We start from the raw sequence: 14,007 nt of genomic DNA on the forward strand, positions 1-14,007 counted from the left end.
TGGATATCTAGTAGTGTGCAAGCATGCAGGACCTTTTTTTTATTTAAAAAAATATATATTTATTTATTTAGGCTGGTAACTTACGTTTTTCTTTATTTACCTCCCTAAGAGAGTTGTATGTATTTGCTTGATATTGCAGGTAGAAAGATGGGTCATTAACATCCTTCACAGTTCATTTTCATTTTTGTTTCTGCCCCAACTGCAATTCCAGCAAGTTCTCAGGGCAGAATTGGAAACATTTTCAACGACCATCTCCAAATATTGGAAGATTTTATTACAATAGAGGAACAACTGTCGGGTGGAGAGTGTTTTGTTGCATATTACTTCCGTGTTTGCAAAGAAGGTGGTAGTCACTTTGATGCAGTTTCTAACTGTAGTTTTATGCATAGATTTTTTTTCTAATCTAAAGTAATTTGAAAACCTTCATTTTATAGCTCTCTTAAACCAACTTGGAGGAACTAAATTAATATCTTGAAAGCAAATTTGTTTGTCCTTTCTGAATGTTTGTCTTTTTTTTTTCCTCTTCTATCATTATGATCAGACATACAGTTAAAAATTAACCTCAGTGAATTATCTTGCATAATGTTCTCAGTGTTTTTCTGTCTTGTGTAAGAAGTGGTTAACACCCTGAAAGAAGAGAGAATGAGGGCAGGTATTTTCTTTTCCTAGCTGTGGAAGGCATGATTTTTTAAAAAAATCAAACGTGTAATAATGAGGTAGCTTCGTCTGAACACTGGCTGTAGCAGAGGCCATAATTACAACCATTTCTGTGTTCTTTTTTGTTTGTGTGGGGGATTAATAGCTGAGACTTGAGATGGAGTGCAAGGTTGGTAATCCTGTTTTCTGCGTTGAAAGAGGAAATGCTGGTGGTTCTTTATACGGTTTAAATCTTCTTTCCTGCTGCCTGCAGTCTTTAGCTGTTCTACGATAATGATGTCACCAAGGAAGTGTTAATGCGCTGAGATGAGATGAGGTGTACAGTCCAAAAGAACTTGTTCAGTTGTGTGTTTGCGTCTTGATCCACCTCACCTGAGCCAAAGGAAAGCCTGAGCTGCTCGAGCATGATGCATTCCATTGTCTGCTCTTCTCCCACTTAACAGTGGCAACAGCTCTGTCCTGTAGCTATTAAATCACAGAAAGTACCAGAAAAAGTGGCATGAAGAAGTCTCCCATCAGGTCCATGTTTTGCTTCTGCCCTTTTGTGTTTTAAAAACTTGAATTCTCATCAAAGCCCTTATCATTTTTGGTTGTAATAGGTAAATAAGGCTATGGAACCCACTGACTTTTTTTTTCCTTTGGAGTTCATCCCAGATTTTCTACTAGCATTTTTGTGCTATTAATAGCATTGTAGAAACAACTTTTTAAAATATACCCAGTCTCTCTTTCTTTGCCCATTGAACAGTTGTCTTAATACATATTTTATTATTTGAAAGGCACTTCACAACTTAAATCTGCTCTATGTGATTTAATTAACCATGACATATTGATGTAACTTTTAAAAGCCTCTTGGTTGTTACACTTTGTTTCATCCTTTCTTGTGGTTTCTTTTAGAAAGTGTCCCTTCTGCTTAGGCTCTCCAACACACTGATAAGGTTGACTTATACCATTTTGAATTTAAGATTTAAGAGTTGTTTGCTTTTTTTTTTTCTAATTTCATTTTTTTTTTTTTTAGTTGAATGAACTTAAATGTGAAAACAATCTAAAAACAATTTACTGTGTTGGGGATGATGGTGTAGTTCCCCGTGGTGTAGTTCCATTCACTCAAGCCTCTAATAAATGTAAAGTATTGCTTTGTAGGTTAAAAAAATGACTTTTTGTTGCAAAAGCATGTGCAGCACTTGCAAGGTTGTCTTTCAGTTAAGACCACATCCTGTAGACAATTCTTTCGGTTCTGAACTTCAAATGTAGAACAATAACTGCTGACATATCGTTATCCAGACCATAACTGTTTGCTGACCTTAGTGAATGTCTTAACTTCTGCTGGTAGCTTAGAGTATCTGCAGGACTGAGATTTGGCATGGTTAACTCTTCCCCTTTTCTGCAAACCTCCTCAAATAGACTTTGCACCACTAACCAGTACCCTCTGGGTCTGGCCACTGAGCCAGTTTTTGATCCACCTCGCAGTCTGCTCACCCAATCCATAATTAAGCATCTTCTCTGTGAGGATCTTATGGGGTAGAGCATCAAAGGCCTTACTGAAGTTCAGGAAGACAATATCCAGTGTTCCCTCTTCATCCATCAGGCTGGTGATTTCATTATAGAAGCTTATCAGGTTGGTCAGGCCTGGCTTCCCCTTGGTGAATCCCTGCTGACTACTCATAATGATTTTCTTCTTCATGTGACTAGAAACAATTTCCAAGATTAGCTGCTCCATCACCTTCCCAGGGATCGAGGTAAGGTTGGCTGGCCTATAGTTTCCTGGGTCCTCCTTCTTGTGCTGGTTGTGCAAACCCTGGGTTTAACAGAAGGCAGATGTGAGTAAGAAAAATAAGGCTTGGTCTTCCTTTATCAGTCTGTAGCTTGGATTAAGCTCAGTGTGACTTGACTTGCTTTTTGAGTTCTGGTTGCTGGTTTAGAATATTCTTTTACTCAATCACAGAAAAGTATAAATTTTGCTTTTTTCCTCTCTGAGTTTGTCTGATTCGTTCCTCAGTAATCCTCCTGTATAAGTCTGAATCCTGTTAAAAATCGTGATACTTAACATCTAAGCTTTTTTGGAGCAGATTTAAAATATACCACCTCCTATCTTTCCTGCTTTTTTGGCACATGAAGGTTGACTTTCTAGGCTTTGGTAGTAGACTTGGAATTTGATGTTTATCTTTCACAGAGCTGAAGATACTTTAACTTCTAAGAATAGGCCTGAAAATATATAGCTTTTAGTTAATTTCCAGAATTATTATCCAGAAAGTTATGGGACAGATGATCACTGTGAAGTAGGTTGTGATTGCTGTGGTGTTAGGGAAATAACTAACTGTGGTAAGAAGTGGAATTTGAAAAACACAAAGGAAGACTGGAGACCTGTTCAGTTCCTCATTGCTGAGGTCCTCAAAGCTACCTTCCTGACTACTTGTTCTCAAGACACACTTAAGCTAGTTTCTTTACTTTCTAGGGATTTCCGGTGGCTTTATTTTTTTTTTATTATTTTTTTTAATCAGCTGGAGGAAGCTCTTGATTGAAATCCATAGCTGAACAGTGTTTGAACATGGCATGCTCTGCTTTCAAGTTAGACCCAGTTGTCAGTGTGAATGGGGAACTGACAGGTATGTCAGTATGATAATTAAACAGGTTGAAACACTAGGTATTATCACTGGTGGAATGATTCTATTAGAAGTATTTGTCAATGATAATTATTTTACTTTTTCATCTCAGATTACTAGAGTATATTCATCTTCATTCATGGAGGGATTAAAGGGGCAGCATAATTGTAGCTTCATTCTAAAATCTTTGGGGAAATTTGCTGTCCTGGTGTGAAGGTGCTTGGTGACTGTGGCATGGGGCATGTATGCTATAGCAGTCTCACTTGGCTGTCCTGCAGTCATGAAGTGTAGGTATCAAAACTTGGGATCTTTCATCTCTCTGTGAAGGGCCAAGCACACACAGTTGAGAGGAGGTAGCATTGATGCATGCAAGGTAGACAAAAAGATTTTTCTTGCTTTGGTAACAGCTTATTAAGACTCTAATACTGTCCTTCTCTCTGTTTCTGTAGGGAGATTAGAGTGGGAGTGATGTGGAAAAGCACTAGTGATTTTGTGTTCTTTTCTAATGGAAAAGTATCCCTTCTCGTACAGTCTCAAGTAAAATTCTTTCTTTGAGATCTGAGTTTATATCTCTTCCTTACAGGGCATTTTTTTTGAGATGAATGGGAAACATTTCAGTTGAGTTTTGTATAGTTTTCCATTCTGATCTGTACTAGTATTAGCAACAATTACTTTTGAATTAGAGGCTTTGTTGTATGGTGCTTACTTGAATAGTAATGGGTCAAATGGATAGTTTTGAAAACATCCATAAGCAGCTAAGAAGCTGTTTCTCATGCTGGTAGTCGTCTGTACCTTCTGCTCTTCAATCTGCAAAATTGCCCAACCAGAGGAGATGTGCTGCTGGACCTGTTGCTCACCAGTGCTGAAGAACTTACTGGAGAGAGGTGAGGACTTGGAGGTAGCTTGCAATGCAGTCAGTGATCATGCCCTGGTAGAATTCCCAGTTTTGAGGGATGTAGGACAGGCAAAGAGTAGAATCAAGACCCTAAACCTCAGAAAGGCAAACTTTCAGTTGTTTAGGGCATTGGTGCGTAGGATTCCTTGGGAAACTGCCCTCAGAGATAAAGAATGAATGAGAGGTGGGAGATATTTAAAGATATTTTTTTTAGGGCCCAAGAGCAGGGAACACAGGAGTCAAGTTTAGCTAAGTCAAGACCTCTTTGCCAAACTAAAGCACAAAACCTAAATGTATAGGCAGTGGAGGCAAGCATATACCTCCTGGGAAGATTATGGGAACGTAGGAAAGCAGGTACAGAACTGGGAAAGCCGAGGTACAGCTGGAGCTGAACTTGGCTGGAGATGTAAAAAATAAGAGTTTTTTCAAGTACACAGGACAATGAAGGAAGAAGAAAGAACCTGTATACATGCCCACCTCCCTCAGTGAGTGAAACAGGAGACCTAGTTACCTGGAACTTGAGGAAGACTGAGGTACTCAATAACTCTTTTGCTTCTGTCTTCACTGGGAAACGTGCTAGCCATGCTGCCAAAGTCACAGAATCCAAAGGCAGGGACCAGGAGAATGAAGAACTGACAACTGTAGGATAAGATGAGCTTTGAGACCATCTAAGGGACCTGAAGGTGCACAAGTCCATGGACCTAGTAAGGTGCATCCGAGGGGACTGGCAGATTCCTGGCTAAGCTACTGTCTGTCATATTTGGGAAGTCATGGTAGTCTCGTGAAGTTACAGTGACTAAAAAGGGGACACACAACTCCCATTTTTAAGAAGGGAAAAGAGGAAGACTCGGGGAGTCAGGCCGGTCAGTCTTACCTCTGTGCTCCTCAGCACAGGAGCTTGAAATGAAGCTCCTCTGAACGTATGAAGTTCCAGGTTATTTGGAATGTTATATTTGAGTAGTTTTTTTTTTTTTTTTTTTTTTTTTTTTTTCAAATTATGCAGTACAAGAATTAACTGAAGCACAATCTGGAGTAAGTGAATTTTTCCCTTATGGTATAATGGTTTCCTAATGGTGATATTTTGCATACTTAAGAGGAACTGTTGTGATGACACTAAGTTCTCTGGGACTGAAACTTCATCTTGTGAAGTAAAGATAATAAAGGTGTGGTCTTCCATCCCCCCCAAGTCAAAACTTACTGCAATTCAATTTAAAAAAGTGCAATCACTGTCTAGTTAGGAATTAAAAATATGAAGCATCTGTTGACCTTGCAAATAAGCATGAAACAATCGTGCTGTTTCCAATACTTTTGTCATGTGTATACTTCATTTGTGATAGTCTATCTGTGGTAAGAATCTAGAGCATGGTAAATTGGAAATGACTGTCAACCTGAGGGCATGTATATCTCATATTGGCATAACTTCACGTTCATGTTCTCCACATACGTCCTCTGAGTGAATATTTGGTGCAAATGTTATGAAGTGTGTTCATTTTTTCTGCTTTTAAAGTTACGTCTTTGCTTTTTTTCCCCACTTCAAAACATGAAGTAGTAATTCTTTCTGTCACTCTCACTCCCTAGAGATTGTTGTGTGTCTTTTGGGAAGATTTAGAATAGCATGACTCCATTTTTGAAAGACCAGACTCTAGTTTCAGTGTATCTTTCTTGTCTTAATGCTGGGCAGAAAAGGTTTCTAAGAGATGATCACATTTGTATTTTTACATTTGTTCTGCTGTACGGCTAGAGTGCAAGTTGGACATCGCTTTTTGTTATATGTATGCCTTTATTATACATACATACATATATATATGTATTTATATATCCTTATCTATCTAAAAATAAGGGGAAAAAAGGGATACTTTAAGATCCCTTTAATATCCAAAATGGAAATGACTCTGTTAAAATCATTAATTTTCTGGTATCAGTCTTGATACATGGATAGGAATTGAGTCGTGTGCTGAAATTATAGCCGGTGGTGAAGCTGAGCTGAGTGTGATAACATGCACTGTTGAGCACGTTTCCTTCCTCTCGCTGTCTTCGTCCAGAGAAGAAACTAGGATCCAATGTCAAATTTCTCTTGTTCAGGCTGTGTGAAAAACAGCTCGTTCAGCTATTCAATAGCAAGTACGTATGCTCACACAGAACCTTTGATGTCTTTTCCTGTCACTTGCTTACCTTCCAGCAAAGTGGATTTCTGTATAACCAAATTATCTATTAACATTTTGAAGGGTAGTAGTCAAAGATGTTTTAACTCTTCTTAGTGATTTTTTGATTGAACGTGGAATGAATATGTCAAAACAAATCCTTGTGATACAGAGTAACTAATTTGGGTGTTGTGTGTTATCTGTAATTATATGCATCCTCCATTATCCCCATTTGACAAAAAGAATCTGATACAGAAAGTATTTAGTTGCTTTCAGAAAGCACTTGTAGAGAAGATTTATTTTGTTTATTCTGTTCATATCCAATTGCATTAGTGTAGCTGCTAAATTATTGATTTTGTACATGCACTTCTAGTAATTATATTAACACATTAATTCATAAATTCGTATTTTTCTTTTATTTTTCCCTTATTTTGAACTATGGGTTCAACTGAAGTATGCTTAAAATAATCTAAATATGTTTTTTCCTTTTGTTATGGTAGATGAAGTAAATAGAATGGGGAAAGTCATTTAATAGAAATTGTTTTTTTTCTGTTCCTGGTGAAAGCAAAATGCTACTTTGTATACATAGATCTACCGATGCAGTAGAACTGACTATCAAATATTTTTGAGTCTTTCTGAGCCTATTAAAACTTGATTAATGGAGTATTTCTAAGGAATTTTGCTACTTTAAGTGATCATTCTGATTGCTTCCTGCTCTCAGTAATTGTGCCTGTATTGCTTTGAGTGGTGTGCTGATGCTTCTTGGCTTTGTGTAACGAAATAAGTAGTGTCTACTATGAAGTTGGATCTGTCGTCTTTCTCCAGTAAGTTTATTCCAAGTAGTAGAAGGACTTGGTTTATGAACTTCCATTACTACTGATTTAAGCCTGGGCTCCAGGATATATTCTTCCAAAGTCTTAAGTGCCTGGTAACAGTACTGACCCCACCTTCTTTTTGGAAATACCTGTACAGAACTTCATATAGCTAGTCAGACCCTCATCCTTGATGTCATAGAGCTGTTGAGAAAAGCAACAACAGTAGCAGAGGACCAGAAGCGAAGTACAACACAAACATTTTCTTTTTAATTCACAACTTTTTTTGAAATGCAACGTAATTTTCACATGTGGTGGTAGAGGAAAATCCAAGTCGACTGTTCTCATACTTTGGCTTTGCACCTACAAAAATACTCATTCTTTCTCAGATGTTGTTTGCAAGGGATGGTTTTGTGCACTCAACAGAGCAAATTTGTCAAGTTTTGAAGAGCTCTGGTTGCTCATAACTCTTCTGAAATGAGTAGCTCAAATGTAAAATGGGCACTTTTTCATAAAGTGACCTGCCCATCAGGGCTTTGAGTTGGAATCAGTTCTTGGTGTTAATTGGGCAGCATGTGCTTTAATTAAAGAGAGAAGCATGTGATAATGAAAAAGCTAGGATTAGCTGTAGATATTTAATTTCTAAGTTACATAGTGGGGAAAAAACTTACACTAGGGGAAGTGCCTGAGCAAGATATTTCTTGTAAAGTTTGGTAAAACTTATTTTCCCCTAACTTTTGGGGACTAGCTCAGCACTGAGCATTTGTAGCATGTGTGCCAGACTACTCAATTTTTTTTTTTGGGGGGGGGGGGGGGGGAAGAAATACTAAGTCTTAATCTCAGTAGCAGGAAGGTGGTTAAAGGTCACAGGGAATACATTGTTATTGACAGTGGGGTTAAACTGATGTCTTTCTTATGGACTTGTGTTACAGTGTCTTATTTGTCAGCTGGGGGGAGAGAAGGGTGGATGGAAGGAGTGTTTCAGTCCTTCTATTCAGCCCTTAGATAATGCTTAGATAATAATCTTTCATGTATTGATCTGTGCAATTGGTCATAGTTTATGTGGCCCTACGGTTACTGTGTGCTTGCTACTTGGGGTATAGCAAAAGAGCTGGTGACTGAAGCACTGATAGGGTTAGAACAGAATTCAAGACTTGACAGAGGCACTCACAAACTTGGGCACGTAGTGGAGTCTGTGTGTTCAGCAGTCTGCTGTCCCATCTTGAAGGATGCTACTTAAATCTCCAGTTGAACTGAAATTTTAACCTTCTGTGGAAGACAGCAAGACAAGGGAGAGGACGTTACTCTGGTCTTTTTAGTTAAGAGCCAAGAAAGCTGTTTCCATCTTTATAGATCCAGATATTGTTTAGATATGAACTTGAGTTTTGATACAATACTCATGTTAGTATTTTTAGTCATACAAAAATCCTGGCTGTAGGTAGAAAGTAGGAAAAAACAAGAAGGAAAGTTCCAGACCCACCATAATACATGTACACATGCTCACACGCTATATATATTATTTTTTTTCCAACCAAGCCAGCGAATTAACAATATGGTTATGGAACTGGAACCCCTGGATGCTCCAGGGCTTCTAGCTGTGCTGGCTGTAAGATCGTGGGCAACTGATAACATCAGTGTCTTGGAGAAGGTGGCTGAAACACCAATCATCTGTTAAATAGTTACATCAGTACAGAGGTTTTAGAGTTTGCTAAATCACCTTAAGTGTTCTGAAAGTGGCAGAAGCAGTTATTTTAATAATGGCTTGTCTTAAAATGTTAGGAATCATGAAATTCAGTTTTGTGTCTGTATATTGAATGCTTTATGAAAATAATATGTTAGTAAGGATCTGGCCTCCTGAAAAATCTGTTTCTTTTGAGAAAGACTCCACTAACCAACCTACCTAAATGTGTTCGATGTTTTTTTTGGTGTGGGATGTGTTTGCTGTTTTGAAAGCAGGTGACAAAATCATCATCCTATAATGTGTCGTCCTTCTGTTTTGTCACCTTATTTGAACTGGCCCCAACAAATGTCATCAAGATGAGGCAATGGGTGTGTTCCATATACATCTTGGACTTAGTACATTATTCCATGTTACTGGCCAGGACCACATAATAAAACTTTGTGTCCTCAACATATAGAGTATATGGCAATACGCCACAAAAGCTCTCCAGGCAGGATAAGCTTTTCAGAAATAGGTCCAACTACTTGTAAGCAACTACCTTGCCAATAGCTGTGGCTGCAGACTTTGAATAAAATCTCATGTTAAGCTAAATGAAAGGCAGCTGGCAGGTCCAATTAAAATAATTGCAGCTTTTTTAAAGCCTCATCTGTTGCTAGGAGTTGTACTTCCCCATGAGGGCTGTGGGAGTATTTGTGACAGTGTGGGTGGTATAGATTCTCTCTGAGTGTGCTTCAGCTTTGCCAGAACGCTAGCATTTTAAGAGAAGTCATCTAGTTTAGGTTCTGCATGTAACTTACTGGTTTTGGTTGCATTTTGTTAATCTGATAATTGCATTAAAAATCCATCTCTACAAATAACAAAGGAAGTTGTTTTGAACTTAAGCTTGCTAGCAATGCATATGTTTTGGTTTTGGCTGGTATGAAAGGAGGAAATGATAATCAGTTCTACCTTTTTTGTGTTTTGGCACACTGCTTTATCTGTTTGTCCTCTGCCAAATCTCAAAGTAATACAAAAATAAATAATTGTAGAATGGTTCTTGTGGTAGATTACGTATTAGCACTTCAGTGTCTTTGCTTTAATGTCAGAATTAAACACAAAGTTAATGTGTGGATTTGAAGCTGCTATATTTTTTGTATAAAATCATTTATACCTGTCATCTTGAAAACGTTTCTTAATTGTTTTTCACAGTTTCATGAATTGGATGGTTTAGAAAACTCCGTGCTGCATCCTGGTGATTCTGTGGTCCAAGTTCAGAAACTGATTCAGACTCCTATGGTGTGAATTGGCAGTGGTGGACTGATTCGGGTAGGTGACTGTCCAGATATGTTGAAGGAGATAAAGGGAAGGACATGCTTTGACTGCACTTACTGTTCTAGCTACTCTACGATGTACTTTGTTTTAGTGGCTGAATTTGTACAGTAGCTTGTAGGGATGATGCATGAGAACTGACAACTGTGGTTGCTTTCTGGCAAGAAGCACAAGGGATATTTTCTGCAGTGTAATGGCTCTGTCGAATCACAGAACGTGTTTTACGTATCTGAGTTTAACATGTTCCTGTTGGCTCTGTGTGTAGGCAATCTGGCTTCCATTGCTTCTCCTTTAATTTTCTGCATTACTTGTTTATTTAAAATGTTGCCTAAACTGTGTCTAAACTACAAAGTAGTTACACATCTTATGGTGGTGTATTCAGATGGCTCAGGAAAAAAAAAACACCACCACCACCACCAAAAAACACTTCTGCCCTGTAATGGCATCTTAGCCATAGAAAGATTAATATCACAGAATCACAGAATTTCTAGGTTGGAAGAGACCTCAAGATCATCGAGTCCAACCTCTGACCTAACGCTAGCAGTCCCCACTAAACCATATCCCTAAGCTCTACATCTAAACGTCTTTTGAAGACTTCCAGGGATGGTGACTCCACCACTTCCCTGGGCAGCCTGTTCCAATGCCTCACAACCCTTTCAGTAAAGAAGTTCTTCCTAACATCTAACCTAAAACTCCCCTGGCTCAACGTTAGCCCATTCCCCCTCGTCCTGTCACCAGGCACGTGGGAGAACAAACCAACCCCCACCTCGCTACAGCCTCCCTTGAGGTACCTATAGAGAGCGATAAGGTCGCCCCTGAGCCTCCTCTTCTCCAGGCTGAACAAGCCCAGCTCCCTCAGCCGCTCCTCGTAGGACTCGTTCTCCAGGCCCCTCATCAGCTTCGTCGCCCTTCTCTGGACCCGCTCAAGCACCTCGATGTCCTTCTTGTAGCGAGGGGCCCAAAACTGAACACAGTACTCGAGGTGCGGCCTCACCAGAGCCGAGTACAAGGGGACGATCACCTCCCTAGCCCTGCTGGTCACACTGTTTCTGATACAAGCCAGGATGCCGTTGGCCTTCTTGGCCACCTGAGCACACTGCTGGCTCATATTCAGCCGACTATCCACCATCACTCCCAGGTCCTTCTCTGTCTGGCAGCTCTCCAACCACTCATCTCCCAGCCTGTAGCTCTGCTTGGGGTTATTGTGCCCCAGGTGCAGGACCCGGCACTTGGCCTTGTTGAACTTCATGCAGTTAAATATGATTTTTTTTTTTTTCCTTTGCAGTTACAGGCATGTACATTTTTAGTTTTGTAGGCTTGTTTACATAACGTTGCTAGTGACATGTATTTTGGGGGCTGAAACTGAAGTATTTTTTTGTTTGTTTAGAATTCTTTCTAATCACATAATTCAAAAACAGATGTAATTAGCTACTCATAAAGAATTGAAGAGACAACATAAATAAAATGATGAGGAGATTTTTCGTAAATGTATGTCTGGCTGAAGTGTTGCAGAAATCTTTAATAGATCACAGTATATTTTGATCTTAGTAAATCGTAGTAGGAATCGTTTTAGCCATAATCAAGGCCATTGAGCAAAACACACTTTTCACTGTGTTCTCTCAGTCTTTTGCTCTGACTCAAGTATGTAGGAAGAATACACTCAAATATTTGCAACTATCTACAGAAAATGCTTGGCTTAGTGGAGAGGAAATATTTTTATAGCAAAAATACTGCTTTAAGTACTGGTAGTATTGCAAAAATGATGTGCTTGGGTGTTCAGGTCCCATGTGAGATTTAAATTAGGAACTGTCATGGGAAAAAAAGTATGGTTGTTGGAACTTCATTTTGGAAAATGGTTTGTGGGGAAAGAGTGCTTTTTTAATAAAGGTTAGAAAAAGGAAAGAATTTTTATTTAGAGCAGATGTTATCTTTTGGGAAGCAAAAGCTTAAATACCTAAAATACCTGATATTTTATGTTAACACGTCAGGATTGTTGTTTCTCTGCATCTTTGGTTACAGATAATTGCAAGTGCCATATTTCTCAGTTATACTTCTGAGATTTCTTTTGCAGTTCTCTGGCTAGTGAGACTTCCATAAGCTATTATTACTCTCTTGTTTACTTCCAAGCTAGCATTAACAGAGTGGGAAGTTCAGGCAGTATTTCACAGCTTTGATTCAAATATGGTCCTTTCCTTCGTTATGCTATTCATTTTGTTCAATTACTTGTCCTAATGTGCATAAAAGAACAGAGTGATACAGATGTTTTAGTGTTAAGAATATTTTTGTGTTGAATTAGGTTCTTTCTTCATAATTGTAGTTTCCATGCAGATCTGCTTGTTCTGGCATTGGAATGCTTAAATTTTAAGTAATTCAAATGCGATGGTTAATCTATAGTTTATTTTTTGTTGCTTTACTTTTGTTTGCTCTTATGTGTTGCCCTCTGTTTACTCTGAGCACTTGGTTCACTGGCACACTTGACTAGTGAGCCTTCATCGGGTGTAGGTAATCTGGGCTAGCTAAAAAGAGCAGGGATGGGAGGCAAATACTGGCTTTACGATAGACTTGTGGCTGCAAGCAGATTTTAAATAGTTGATTTCTAAAACATATCATGATGAAGCACTTACTGAAGGTATCAGAAGAAACCTAGTAAGCCTCCCTGTTTCAGACAGAGGCTTTGTGCTTCCAGTTGAGTGTGTATTCTTCAGCTTCTTCTCAAAGTTTTGTAGTGTTTCTGGAAAAGATGCCATAATTTGCCATGCAGCTAAATCCGCAATTAGTACACTGTTAAATGCTTAGGTCTGTCATAAAGCTACCTTATTAGTATGTATTCACAGGTACTGAAATACATGGTGAGCGTAAATAAGGTCTTACTTGTGTATAGCTGAGACAGATTAAACAAAATTTAAGAACAAATATTAAATGCTAAAATTTGTCAGCTCTTTTTTCCTTTTTGCAATCTTACTCTACCTAATACAGAAATTTGACAAGTCACTGAAGTCTTTTCTTGTATAGAGTACTTCAACTTCAATTGCAGGGGAGTAATATTTCGTATTTGGTCCTTTGACTATAGTTAAGTATGTAGTTTCATAAGCTGTGTGTAATTAGTCACCTAAGGAAAATTGCATTTCATTGTCTTGACATCATTACTTCCATCTGAATAAAGCAAACAGCACTGGCTAAAGTGGAGCCACTGTATCCTATCCCTTCAGTATTCCTGTGGTTCCTGTATTTCAATCGTTTTTGGACATGTTCCAGACTTCTTATATAAGCTCTGGTTTGCGTACGTACTGTGAGCCCTCTTGACTTGCTGATTCACTTCTGCTTGTAGCAATAAGCACGGGCTGAAATCTTCCCCTTCTTGGTTCTACGGACAGGTTTTGTCTTGAAGTACCTCTTCAAACATATCTCAGGTAGTTCAGCTACGAAGGTTAATCCAGTCAGCCCAAGGCATGTTTTGTCTTGGCGAAGCGTGTTGGGAGCCCATCATTCTGTCAGCCTGCTGTTCCCTGTAGAGCAGAAGAGGTAGGGACGAACTGTCCTGATAGGTGACACGATTCTCTGGCTCGTGAGTGATCAGTACTAAAATGTTTCAGACTGTCTTGCCAAATGTTGAGGATTGATGAAGGACAGCAGTTAGTTTGTCTCCTAAAACGCAGGCGCTGCTAGCAGAGTCTGCCTAAAACAAGATTAGGTTATCAGAGGGTTGGTGTGTGTGATAAGCTTTCTGATGGCCATGTTGCCAGAAAAGGATATTCTAAGGGAACCATGTTCGTCCTGATTGTAGGTAAATGTTTGATTTTATGCAAATGCTAAGTATTAGGAAACACCCCCCTTGGATTACATAATGAGTTGTAGGATCTATCTGTCAGTTTAGCAACTAGCAAATAAAAAAACCCAACTAATTATGTAATGC

General features: G+C 38.8%; 1 protein-coding gene across 4 annotated transcripts in view; it reads left to right on the top strand.

The window, feature by feature from the left end:
- Window positions 1-14,007, top strand: part of ERBIN (erbb2 interacting protein) — a 122,332-nt gene that overhangs the window by 12,423 nt on the left and 95,902 nt on the right. For all 4 annotated transcript variants that reach the window (XM_084304882.1, XM_084304881.1, XM_084304880.1 and 1 more), the window contains one exon: window positions 9,975-10,091. The gene's annotated coding sequence lies outside the window, so the exon portion shown is untranslated. The remainder of the gene's footprint in view (window positions 1-9,974; window positions 10,092-14,007) is intronic.

This window comes from Netta rufina (genome assembly GCF_964035555.1).
Source record: "Netta rufina genome assembly, chromosome: Z".
In the NCBI taxonomy this organism is placed as follows: Eukaryota; Metazoa; Chordata; class Aves; order Anseriformes; family Anatidae; genus Netta; species Netta rufina.